Source organism: Dermacentor variabilis, chromosome 3 (genome assembly GCF_050947875.1).
Source record: "Dermacentor variabilis isolate Ectoservices chromosome 3, ASM5094787v1, whole genome shotgun sequence".
Taxonomy (NCBI): Eukaryota; Metazoa; Arthropoda; class Arachnida; order Ixodida; family Ixodidae; genus Dermacentor; species Dermacentor variabilis.
This window is the reverse complement of record NC_134570.1, coordinates 134,219,335-134,232,155: the sequence shown is the minus strand read 5'-3', so window position 1 is coordinate 134,232,155 and position 12,821 is coordinate 134,219,335. Positions and strand designations below refer to the sequence as shown.

The window sequence follows — 12,821 nt, the reverse complement described above, 5'->3', positions numbered from 1 at the left end:
TGCGCTAGCACAACTACAAGCAGAGATATGCTCACTCCAAAACTGCTAGTCTGTCATAATTGTAGTTTTGAGAAAACAAAGAAGAATGGTTTCAAGCACCTTCATGAAAACAAAAGCTCCTCAAATTACAAGAATGCACCTGGGGAATAATCTGGGTGCATCCCAGATTGGTGCTTCTTTTTTGCCATCGTCTGGAGGCCCAGTGATAATGCCCGTTTCTTCCTGGAAGCAGTGGTGCGACACAAGTCTTTCTTTGGCTCTTTTTGATCCGGAGTCTGTTACATTCGCATTCATTTCTTGAATAATGGCTGTTGCTGCATATTCATGTCCAGTATTGAAGCTTAGCACTGCTTCTGCAACGGCTGCCTCCACAGCAAAAAGGGAGAAATGCTGCTCTTTGGAAATCGTACTCCAAATGACCGAGTGGAACGATTCATTGGAGTTTTGGGTTCTGCCTCGCTTGCACCTCTCCAGCAGCTTTCCATCTGCCAAGCGCTCATACACAGGCAAAAGGGCCTTTGCCACATCCGCTGGCAAGTTATACTTCTACCTTGGTTGTTGCTCACCTTTTGCTGTTGCTATATTATGACGGCACCAAGAATCCTTGCCACTTGGGCACAGGCTGTAGTTAGAGCAACTATCAGTTGATGTGACATGGTGGTCAGTTTCCGTTACCGCTCTCTACATGGCGTCAACATCACCACAGTGAGACTTGAGTGCTTGACCATAATAGGCACTCAGCCTGTTGATGGGGTCGGCTGTGAGGTTCCCCTTCCCACCAAGTCCCCGCATGGCTTCACTTTTGTGCTTCTGGAGCAGGTTTCGAAGCTCTGCACCCATACATTTTTTATATGATTGATGCAGTCTTCTTTCTGTACATCTACAAAGCCATACACCTTTGCATTTTTGATAGCATTAAAGGTGCGACTGTCACCATCACACAGCAGGGTTGTGTACATTACTTTGTTGCGTTCTGAAGAACGCTGGAACGTTGCATTCTAAACATCAATCCAGCCTCAACTTCCATTTGGCCAGATTTGCAATCAGTGTTCTGGCACTGATTGGATTTCCTCCACCCAGCACACTCATCAGAGTGAGGTTTGGGTCCAATTTCACAGCCCAGCGAAATTTCGAAAGCACGACGTAGTCCAGGATGTAGCCAGTAAATAGCTCTGCCACTGCACCTACTCCTGTATGCGAAGAATGACCCTGCATCATCCAAGTGCCGTCAAAGCACACAGTAGTGTTGCCTTTGTGTTGAAAACACAAGTTTTCATAAACTGCAACCGCTTTTTCTGTTCCCCGCACCATAACAGCCTCAGTTGCATGCATCGCACCGCGGTTCAGAGTTTTTTTTTTCAAATGCCACTGAAACGTCTTGTTATGGAGACCTCAGCCAGACAGGCCCATCACTGCGAAACTGTCATTCATGGCTGTCTGGCCGTTACCTGTTGCGAGCATCCCGCGCCCAACATGGATATTAATTACAGACGGGTTGCGTTTCTTTTCACCCTGTACCTGTCGCGAACTTCACTCAGCCGCTATCAAACCACACGACTTGCAGATCAGCATCAGTTTCACATCAAGGCCATATTAACGCGAGACCGTTAAGGAGCTAGTGTCGCAGAAAAGCCGGTGTCGGCGTCCGCGGCGTTGGCCGTGAGCGATAAATCCCGGCAGGCACTTCTTGAATAAAAACAACTTGCAAGATGGGCTGGGTGGGAATCGAACCAGGGTCTCCGGAGTGTGAGACGGAGACGTTACCACTCAGCCATGAGTTTGATGCTTCAAACACGGGCCAAGTAGCCTCCTAACATGGCAAGTGCCACAGTGTCTGTTGTAGGCAGCAAGCTTTTTGGGTTCTTGAGGAGATCACCAAGGAGCCATCTTATCTCTTGTGGAAATAAATCCACATGCTGGGTCACTGCAGGCTCACTACTCAGTGGTGCAAGTGAGTAATTTGAAGTGTCAACAACATTGCTGGTTAGCGAAGCTGAAACTAAGCCAGTCTTCAAGACCTTCTCCGCACCAGAGAGGATTGCTCTAGCATCTGTCTGATCGTTGCTCCCAGCAGATCACCTTAATCATCCAAAGAATGATTCAGTTGAGTCTGATGAGAATTTTCTTGTCAGAACGTACTTGAAGCCTTCAACAGCAAGGAGGCGCTTGACGCACTGCACATGCGTTGATGTTGTTGTCATAACAAGGGCTTGATAAGTTTCCTTGCTAAGGAACTGTTTTGCTTGGCAATGAGGTCGTATGTTTTCAAGGCAACTTAGGAATGACGTCATTAGCCAGCTTAGATGTGCATCTTCAGCACTGTCATGCTGCCTGCTGTCTGACAGTTTTTGATTAATGTGTTGTGCACAGTTGCTCACATCCATCAGCAGGAACCAACGGTGCATCATATCCATAAACTCAACTGTAGGCCCCACAGCAGCAAAACTCATATTGCATGTGCGACCATCTTATTCTTTCAGAAGCTTAAGTGCAGCAGTGACCAGCGGTGATAAAACCTGCACAGCTCTTGACACATTCATTTTTTCAGTATTAGATGAGAAAACATGCTTCCTTGTTAAAAAACGAACTAGTTTGACCATGCTGTCTTGCTTCATCCGGTACAGTTCTTTCAGGCGTAAGGAAGATACTTCATCATCTTTTCCAAGGTCCCTGGCAAGGAATTGGGACCGCACATTCTTGATAATGTGGCACTGGTTGAACGCGAGGAACAATTCTTGTTTTGGATCTTCAGGGTTCTGTGTGCAACAACTTAAGCTTCCACCACACAGAAGTTGAAATGCAAGCACATTAATCTTGTGAATCTCAGACACAATGTACACAATCTTAAAGCTTATCACTTCAACTTCCTTTATCACAAGCTTTATCTATGGAAAGAGCTCCTGTCCAGTGCAATTCTTTGTAAAAAAATACCAAACAGGCATTCGAACCTGCACCGACAACCCTGTTAGCACAAAACACAGAAGTGAGTTAGCCAAAACAGAGTTCAAAAAACAGCTACTGGTGAACCTATTTCCCACATCAACTTCTCCTACAAACACGTCTCTTTGCTTGTTGTACTGTAGTCTCTGTTGAATCTGCATCTCGTCCACAACTAAGGAGAACACTTTAGCTTGCTCGACTTTTAGGTTGCTTACCTCCGCCTGAAGCCATTGTTTCACAAGGGAGGTGGACTCTACCTCGCAAGAATTTACTCCTAGGTATCTCTGTAGGGTTGACCGGCTTGGCAGCTTCAGGATGCCTTCTTTGCGGATATGCTCGTGGGCCTGGGTTAATAGATTTCTAAGAATAATGCAGTGGAGCACTACTAGACCTGACCAGGTAGGTCTGGTCTTGCTGAAATTCTTGATTTAATCGACGAAAATGCTTGCACTTGCACTCAAGTGCTTCTCGCCCACCGCTTTGACAACACCAGCAAACAGCGATATTGCACTCTTCTTTCAGTCACCTGGGCTCCTCCTTATACCTGTCTACAGTTCGTTGAGTCACTCTAGAGTTTTCATGTCGCAATGTTTTCGTCGCCACTTCTGGCGTTCTATTACAGACATCGAGCTGTGAACATTACTTGCGTCGCTTCGTCTTTCATACTGCAGTAGGGCTTGATGTAGAGCCGATCGTCACCACTTGCAACATCCATGTTCGAGGAGTCAAACACGGGCGACAATGCAGTAGGTAGCGGAGAGTCGGCAGTGACATCGCGAGGCAGCACCTCTTTTAAGCTTCCTTGTCTTGTATTCTTGCTTGTAGTCGTCAGGGAGGAAATGTTTGCTGCAAACGACCAAATAGCATGATGTGGTATTCGGCACCCAGTCCTTTCTAGACGTCACTTGCAGCCACTTCACTGTTAAATCGTTGTCACTAGAAATTTCATGGAATGAAATTCCTGGCACTTTCCGCTTCGCTTCTGATTTGCATCCCGGCATACAGCAGTATGCCATAGCTGATGGCACACGCGAAACGCTGTGTAAACACAATGCAAACAAAACGCCAACTGATCGCCGCAGCCCGCACACCCGCACAGCCCTTGGATGGATGGATGGATGGATGGATGGATGGATGGATGGATGGATGGATGTTATGAGCATCACCTTTGGAATGGGGCGGTTCCAAAGAAAAAAAACTGAACTCTCACAGCTAACTTTTCTGATCCCCTATTGCGAACTTTGCTTTTGTACGTCTCCGTTTTTTTTTGTCATTTCCCTACTTCCACCAATCTTCCATTCGCCTCTTACTAATCTCTATTGCGGACACGTTTACTTTTCCAATGCTCTCACTGAACCCAAGAGCTTCAAGGAGACCAGTGGTGCCTAAATCGACTGCTGGGCAGACGTCTTCGCATTCTAATAAAACGAGCTCCACCGTTTCCCTAGCTTTACCGCAGCAAGCACATGCTTTTTCTTCCTTCTTATATCTCGCTTTATAGGTGCGTGTTCTAAGGCATCCCGATCTCGCTTCGAAAAGTAATCAGCTTCCCTTTGAGTTATCATCAATTGTTTCTTCCCTGATTTTGTTTTTCCCTGTTAAGTAATTACTCACGGCATGTTTCTTTTCCTTTGTTGCCACCCATGAGATTATTTCAGCGTCTCTGACTTTCCACTTGACCTTCTTTGTTGCTGTGGTCCCCACCTTACAGGCCGCATACTTGCTGGTAAGCTTCCTAGCTCTTTTCCTCCAGTGTGAATCAATGTTTTTCCTGTACAGATACCTGAACACTCCAAGCCCATTTACTTTCTTCCACATTCCTCAGTCGTTCTTCATAATCAATTTTACTGTGAGCTTCCCTCACTTCAAAACTTGTCCAGCCCATATCACCCAATACAGCTTCATTTGTAGTAATCCCATGAGCGCCCAATGCGAGGCGTCCCACTGACCTTTGGTTGCCATCGAGTCCTGATTGTGCCCCTGATTTCAAACAGACAACTGCATTTACAAAATTAAGTCCTGGAACCATTATACTTTTCCACATACCTCGGAGGACCTCGTACCTATTGTATCCCCATAGCGCTCTGTGCTTCATTATGGGTGCATTTCTCTTCCCCTTTACTGTTATGGTTTTTTCCTGTGTTTCTATATATCCATTGCCTTCGTTTATAAATACCTTGGTATATGGATATTCTGTTACCCGAGGTGTTTCTTGGCCCTGTATCTCCACTGTCTGTCCACTGTTTTCATTGAATACCATAACACCTGATTTTCTAACACTAAATTTCAAACCTAAATTGTTGCCTTCCTGTCCACAGATATTAGCCAGACGTTGCAAATGACTTTGCTTATTAGCTAGCAACACAATGTCGTCCGCATAAAATAAACCTGGCAGTTGCTGCTCCACTGCTGTACCCACCTGTTTGTATGAGAGATTATACCCGATATTACTTCGTTCTAGCGCCCTCTCCATCCTCACGATGTACATCATAAACAGCAGCGGGGATAAAGGGCACCCCTGCCTCAGTCCCTTGTTGATATGAACTTTCTCCTCGCTCCTCATCCCTTCCCATTCAACGCAAACGGTATTTTCGAGGTAAATCTCTCTCAAGAGCTGTAGACAATCGTTACCTAAGCCTTCCCCTTCCAGAATATCCCACAAAATGTTGCGGTCTACGTTGTCATAGTTGTCCATCTTCGTCTAGGATATGTTGTCGTATTGTGTTTGACTTCCTGCCTAACAATGTTATGTGGTTCCAAAATATTGTAGGTGCGGCCTTCTTTTTCTCAAGTATTTCTGTCAACCAACGTTCACTTTCACCTTTTATCTTTGCTTGCACCAGTATTTGAACCATAGACTTTTTCTCCCGGTATATTTCCCATTTCCTGGCTACTTCATCCTGTGGCAACTGCGCCTTCTTTGCCTGCCTGTGCTCTCGGGATGCTTTCTGTCGTTCGGCGATCGCTTCTGATATCTCCCTGTTCCACCAGATTTTCGGTTTATTTTCTCCTTTCCAACGAACCTGTTTCTCTTTTCGTATTTCTGCCGTTAATACATTTAAAGCTCACTATATTCCCACTCTTTACTTGGCCATTTGCCAAGTTGTTCCTCGACTATAGTGACTACATTTGTTATTTGTTCAGCGTTAAAATTTGGACTGGCCATTTTGCACTACTTTCTCTCTTTCCCAACTGCATATCACATTTTCGAAATGATGCGTTTATGGTCGTTCTCTACGCTGCTAAACCCTTCCTCATCGATGATCATTTCTCTCAACTTATCATGAATTCCTTCGGTCATCAGACAGTAATCAATGGTCGATTGCTGGTTTCCCACTTCCCATGTGATCTGCCCTTCGTACTTAGGCCCTGTATTCACGATAACGAGGTTATGTTGCTCACAAAGGTATAGCATTCACTTCCCGTTGTAGTCAGTATGGCCATCTAAATGCTGTATGTGGACATTCATGTCATCTAATAGGACAATTTCAGCACCATTCCCGAAACCCTTAATACCAGCGCTTATGCATTCCACTAACTCTTTATTCTTCTCTGTGCAATTTTTTCCGGTCCACAAATACATAACGCCCTGCCAAGGTTCTTTCCTATGTGACTTTGTATGTGACCTGATAGTCAAAGATGCTCTTGACGTTGTGAATTTACTCTTTTCCATTTTCCGACTCCCCCTCGCTTTCTTTCCGACTTCGTTCTGTGGCACCCTTCCCAAACTTAATTCTCTATAACTGGCGGCTCTTCTGAGTTTCTAAGGTGCGTTTCTGTAACCACATACACCCCTATTTGTTCTCTATGCAACTGCTCCTCAATCTCTGCCCACTTTTCCTTTCTTCTGCCGCCCTGCATATTTATGTAGCCTATTGCATGGCGAGCTCTTTTTCTTGCTTTCCTTGTTTTTCGGTTATCGGCGACTATGCTCTTCTGATGTTCCCCTAGGGGACCTTCTTCATTATTATCTACTCTGACCTCCTGAGCGCCCATGGGCCCCCTGAAAAAGCAACAGCGCGACCACCAAGTCGCCAGCCCACTTCTCGTGCCAGCCTGCAATTGAAGTGGATCCCGTCTCGTTTCAAACCACCACACCTTCTCACGTCCCAGTTTAATTCGAGAACCTCGAAGCCTTTCTCTCGGCTCATTTTCCATGTTGCCTCATTAGGAGCCACTAGGGCGCTTTGTATGTGACTGTCATGTACAGGCACCTCTGGCACCGTGCACACCACGATGTGCACCTGAGGGGATAGCTCGCACAAGTCGTCCACCCCTTCGCCAAGCGCTGGCCTAGTCCTGTCCCTTTCCTGTTTAGGACGTCATTTAGCCCACCTGCTACTATAACAAGGCTGTGCACGTGGGCATTTTTCGCAAGCTTTGCTTTTACTCGCTCCATGATAGAACCAAGCACCGCCACAGAAATGTCCCTACCGCCACTCTTTTATCGCCTTTCACCCTCTCCACAATTGGAGCTCACCTTCCCCAGGGCTGGCCGTGCTGCCCCGTGGGAAAATTCAGCAGAGGGGCATTGCCTTCAGATGGCGCTTCAGCAGCCTTTGAGCAGGCACAGAAAAAATAAAGGAGGCTATGGGTGGGCGTGATGATGCCGATGCACCGCCCACGCCCAGTGTCGTCACATTGTTTGCAAACAGAGAGAGGTCTATAGTGCAGAAGGAACGCAAAAATAAGCCGGGAGCCCAACAAAAAAACTACATCCAATAGCGACGGGTCGCCGAGCAGGCGAACTTCGTATGCGCAACCGGTCTCACTGGTTTCGGTGGCCTGTCTGACGCATGACACAAGCATCTGTCATGCCTGGCGTGCCGTAGCTTGTTGCTTGGTGAATGAAGAAAAATGAAGTGCAAAGTATAGGTTCATTTTACACACAACGTTTTAGTTTTAGCGGGAAAGAATTAAAAAATGAAACGCTATCTGCAGTGGTGTAGCCTGAAATTTCATTTAAGAGGAGGAGCTCACGTTGAAGCTCGGTCTCCTCATTATGAAATTTGTCGAGGGATCAAATACATGAATAATAACTGCATTGCCATTGCCAAATAAGCTGTAAACGAATTTGAACGCTATGCACTGTGAAGACAAGGAAAAATGTGTATTTTTATATACTCGTATGTCCGGAAAATTGTACCTGAACTGATATCAATGCTTCCATCCTTTTTGTCTATATAATAAGTAAAGAGAATATCACACGAACTTTATAACTATATCAGTTGGAAACCAGCAAAGCAGTGCATGCTGCTCATATGAAAAATGTTAAGGCTGTGAAATGAACAAGTTGAGGACAAATATTTTAGTTTTGATAAAACTTTGTCATTCAAGAACCTTGTTTACATTTTTGTGCAAATGCAACGGCGAAGGAAAAATCTCAAAGCTGTTGTTCTTTGTTCCATTGTATTGCGCAGGAGCAGCTGTCACCAGGTGTGTATATTGAGTGATTGCACCGAAGTTATAGTCGCAACACAGAGCACACATAAAAAACACGAGTTCTGCAAAATATACGAGGCTGAGTCAAATGAAAATGAGCCAGTGCGACTATATGACAAATGGCATTACTTTATTTAAAAGTAGTCTCCACGACCATTTAGACATTCGCAGTGGTGATCCAGCCACTGCAACTTTTGGAGCAGAGAAAATGCTGCTTTGGAGCAACTTTATATGAGAACTCCATTTTGGAGCACAATTGGAGTAGCAACTAATTGCAGAGGGATGCCTCTCATGACCACTAAAACTAAGGCTTTGATGACAGCCACAGTTCTGTAAAGCCATATTTGTCATAGTTCTCTATCACCAGATTAAGTCTTCACGAAAAAATGAACCAGTCCATCAGATTTAATGCAGTACTGCAAATGAAGGAGGATGTACAGCTTATTAAACTATACTAAAAGCCCAAAAACCAAACTGCAAGGAGTGTCTTTTGACTTTTCTTTTATTTACTAAACAAAAATGTGCATTTTCAGCATTTACTGCTTTTTGCTCGCCTTGTTCAGTTCTTCCAGCTGTGAGAGCTCAAAGTGGAGTTGCCTTCAGCTAATAATGTATTCCCACCTTCAACTTGTTCAAGGCTCTTAGAATTGAGACCAGAAGAAATGACGTCTGCTCGCTTCAGCAATGCCCTACATGAGGTGACCTTTTCTTCCAAGCTCTTTCGGAGCCACTTTTCATCGACAATGTCCGCACCAGTGCACGGTGGAAGATAGTATTCTTCCATTGTGCACCACTGACTTTGCCTCCAAACCTTTTCCTGCTTTCCGACTAATGTGCACTTGCAGTTCTCTCTGCATATCGGGCTCTGGATCTCCTTACACTTTGCTGGCATCTCCATCATAGCGGTGAAGGTGCGTTTTTTTCTGGTGCAGTCCGTTAATGCTTGTGATGCATAATGAGTAGTGGTTTTCGTACAAGCGTTTATTTTCACTAAACCCTCGTTCGCAGTCTGCATTGCCATGTGGTAGACACAGCAGACACTTCATGAGCTTTGACAACAACGAATGCTTCGGTTGACCTCCAACAGTCTTCTGTTCAAATATTTTGGCCCAATGAGCATCAATTCGTTCATTTTCAAGGTCCAGAAGGGGACCATTGGAATCACACTTCAGCATATGCCACTCATCAATTACTGACAAAACTTCTTCATTCTTGATTACTTGAAGAAGCTGCGGCACAAGGTATTTTAGTGATCGCACTTCGGACTCAACATTTGTTGACTGTAAACTGAGGAGGCTGGCACATTTAAGAACTCGATCGTCAATCGGAAGCTTATGAAGCAGGTCCTTGGCACAGGCCAAGTAGAAAGCCCGTGCTCCAAGATAAAACCGCTTCTTCTCACTCAAGTCCCATTGATTTTTCGGTGTCTGTACCAACTTCAGGTTTTGACTTTCAAAAGGATGAATCCGTCACGTCTAGCCTTTTCAGTTCTTCAGCGCTCTTGTCTGCAAAGGCCTTATGATGCAGAAACCGACTGAGGACTCGCCGGACTTGAGCAATAAGTTATGTGTGAAGTATGTGCAAGAGTGGCTCTTGCCTTTGAAACAGCAGCTGAAATCCACTAAAAAGCTGCGCACAGTTCTTTAAGAACAACACTTTAGGCAAAAGTTGCTTCTCATAAAATGCTGACACAAGCTTGTTGTGGAGGCTTCGACTGTGGTATCGTTGTTTTGATGTACTTCCCTTAACCCTTCGAGGGTAAATGACGTAAATATACGGCGCCTGGAACAAGTGCAAAAATGGTCGAAGCCGTATATTTACGGCACCGTCCGTACGTTTAAAAAGCGCGCCAATATCCTATCTTTTTCATTTCTGTCATGTGCTGTCACTGTGTGGGAATACAGGGAATTTCTTTCGTGCGCCTCCCTCTCTCTCTATTTTCGTTGCATGGTTTCTTTTAGAGCTAGTTTGCTCCGGCGCGTCTATATACTACCGCTCGCGCATTGGCGCACACACGCACGGGCGGTCGGCGATTCGGGTTTTGTTCCCCGGGTGGTTTCGGCTTCTTGTGCTCGCAAAACTGATGGCTATCTCATTACTAATCGCTCAAAGGCGACCACTTCTTTCTCACTCGTTTAGTGCTCACAGGGGTGCGCATAGGAAGAATGCCGCCGTGCATGCATTTCTGTTGCTTTTTTTTACATTCGCGAAAACTAATTGCCTCTGGTTGGCGATAAGATGAAGATTGGCGGAAGTTTGTCACATGTTGTGCTTTTTTGACGGGCACACAACCGCACAGTTTTCTTGAGTGCGCGCACCTACGCATTTCCATTATGCTATAGATGTACATATTAGTGTAAGAGCTGGAACATTTGAGTCTTGTGAAATATTCTCGTGTGGGCATTTTCAAGGCCTGGAACTGCGTATAAAAATGCATCAAATTTTTAATTCTTATAAGTTTATTTCCTTTTTTATTGTTGTTATACATAACTGAATAGTACATACATACCAATGCAAAATATTTTTTTTTCTCACTTTACGGTCACCCTAAAAAAATTGAGGTAATTTTTTTTGAAATAAGTCCCTAAGAACAATTGGAATCTGCAATAATAAAATCGACCCTGGGCGGTCGCATGTGACGAAAAAAAATCGACCCTCAAAGGGTTAAGAATATACATACAAATTGCTTCAAACTGTTCAACACGGCACAACGAATACTGTAGTGTCAGCCAGCGATTAGAAACGTGGCATAGAAATACATGACAAGGCATTCCTAAGGTCTCCTGGCATTCTTTCAGTGCTTCAGCGCCGACAGCACCTTTAAAGTAATAGATGTTTCTTACTACTTCTTCGACATCCAAGCCAAATGTGTCCAAGCGTTTTCCAAATGCATTATGAACCTTATGGACATTACAGTTGCCAATGGCAACTAAGCTTGGTGCCACATGCTTCTGAAGCTTGTTTTTTACGCTCTTCATAACAGTAGGCCCATCGCTGAAAAATCAAAGAAGCCCTTGTTTTGGCAGATCTGCAATTGCTTCTTCTATACAGCCAACAATTATTTCAGCGGTTTCACGGCCAAGGTCAAATGACTGAACATGCTCTACAACAACTTCCTGTTGGCTGCTGGAGAAGCAACGCGCCAGGACATCTAGTTGCTGCGCCTTTAGCTCTGGCTTTGGTGTTTCAACGATCATAATGGAATAATAAACATTTGGCTTGCATAGCTTGTCCTTTGAAGTAGGGACCCAGTCCATCTGATACAATGCATGTCAATTTCATCCTGCTCAGCTAAAACGTTTTGGCTGTGTCACTGTCAGTGAACATGCAGCGATAAATCGAAGTTGCCGTGTCTCCCCATTAAAAAGGAATTCCCTTGGCAACAACAGACAAAGCAAAAATAGTTTCTGCCTTGCTGACTTGGTGCTCAAGTGATGTATTACCAGACCCATTAGAGAATTCCAGTGTGCCTTGCACCAATTTGGGTGAATAAACATTCCCGTCCTGGCCTCTGTGTCTAGCAGCTGCATGAATGTGTTTCTTCATCCCTGCATGACGCTTCACTGCTACTGCTCCATGTTGCACACAAGAAATGGTGCAGTTGCGGAGAATACAAAATGCATCTGTACTTCAGGTTCCACTCTTGCACCTACGATTGATCGGATCATTATTGTAGTCCACCTCGTTGAGTACAGAGGCATTGAACTTAGTGTTGCGATCTGAAAACACAAGAGGAAGTTATTTGATGGCAGGAAATTTTCACATGACGAAAGCATGCTTTAGAAAGACTACCCAAATACCCAATTTTTTTTAGAGTGCAGCACGTGACGTCGTGTCAACATTATTTTGTTGGCAAATCTTGGTACTAACTCTACGATGTTAACACCAAACATTTAGTATAATGTGCAAGCATTTTGCATACAGCTTTGACACATGATGCGAATTTGGATGCCAGTTTGTCGTACGACTATCCTCACCTAAAACACGTGGCGTCAAATTGCTGTCAAATCGCATGTTGCACACGTGACCAACTTTCTCGATGTTGCCGTGTGGCTGTCACGTGGGGCTGACGGCCTCAGACAATCGCACTGCCCTGGCAACGCGACACAAGGCGCTATAAGCCCCATTTACATGAATGCGAAGTGGTGCATTTTGGAAAGGCAATGCGACGCTGTTACATGTAGCGCATTAACTCTTGCGAGAACAGAGCGCCACATGGTGTCGTATAAGGGAAGTGCAGCCAACTTCCGGTGTAACTGGTTTCCGGTAGTCGGCCGAATGCATGTTGGTGGCTGAGTTACAGTGGCTACAAGGGGGAAGTGTGAGGAGCGCGCCCGGGCAGGCGAAGCGCTTTGGAAGGAAAGGGGCAGATGGCGCTGCAGCGCGCATACACGTCAGATTCTTCGGCTGCAGCGTTGGTAAACGCGTGTTTTATACGC

The 12,821-nt window shown here is 45.1% G+C and overlaps 1 pseudogene; it reads right to left on the bottom strand.

The window, feature by feature from the left end:
* Positions 1-9,185: 9,185 nt before the first annotated feature.
* Positions 9,186-12,105, bottom strand: LOC142574775 (uncharacterized; annotated as a pseudogene).
* Between the last annotated feature and the right edge of the window lie 716 nt (positions 12,106-12,821).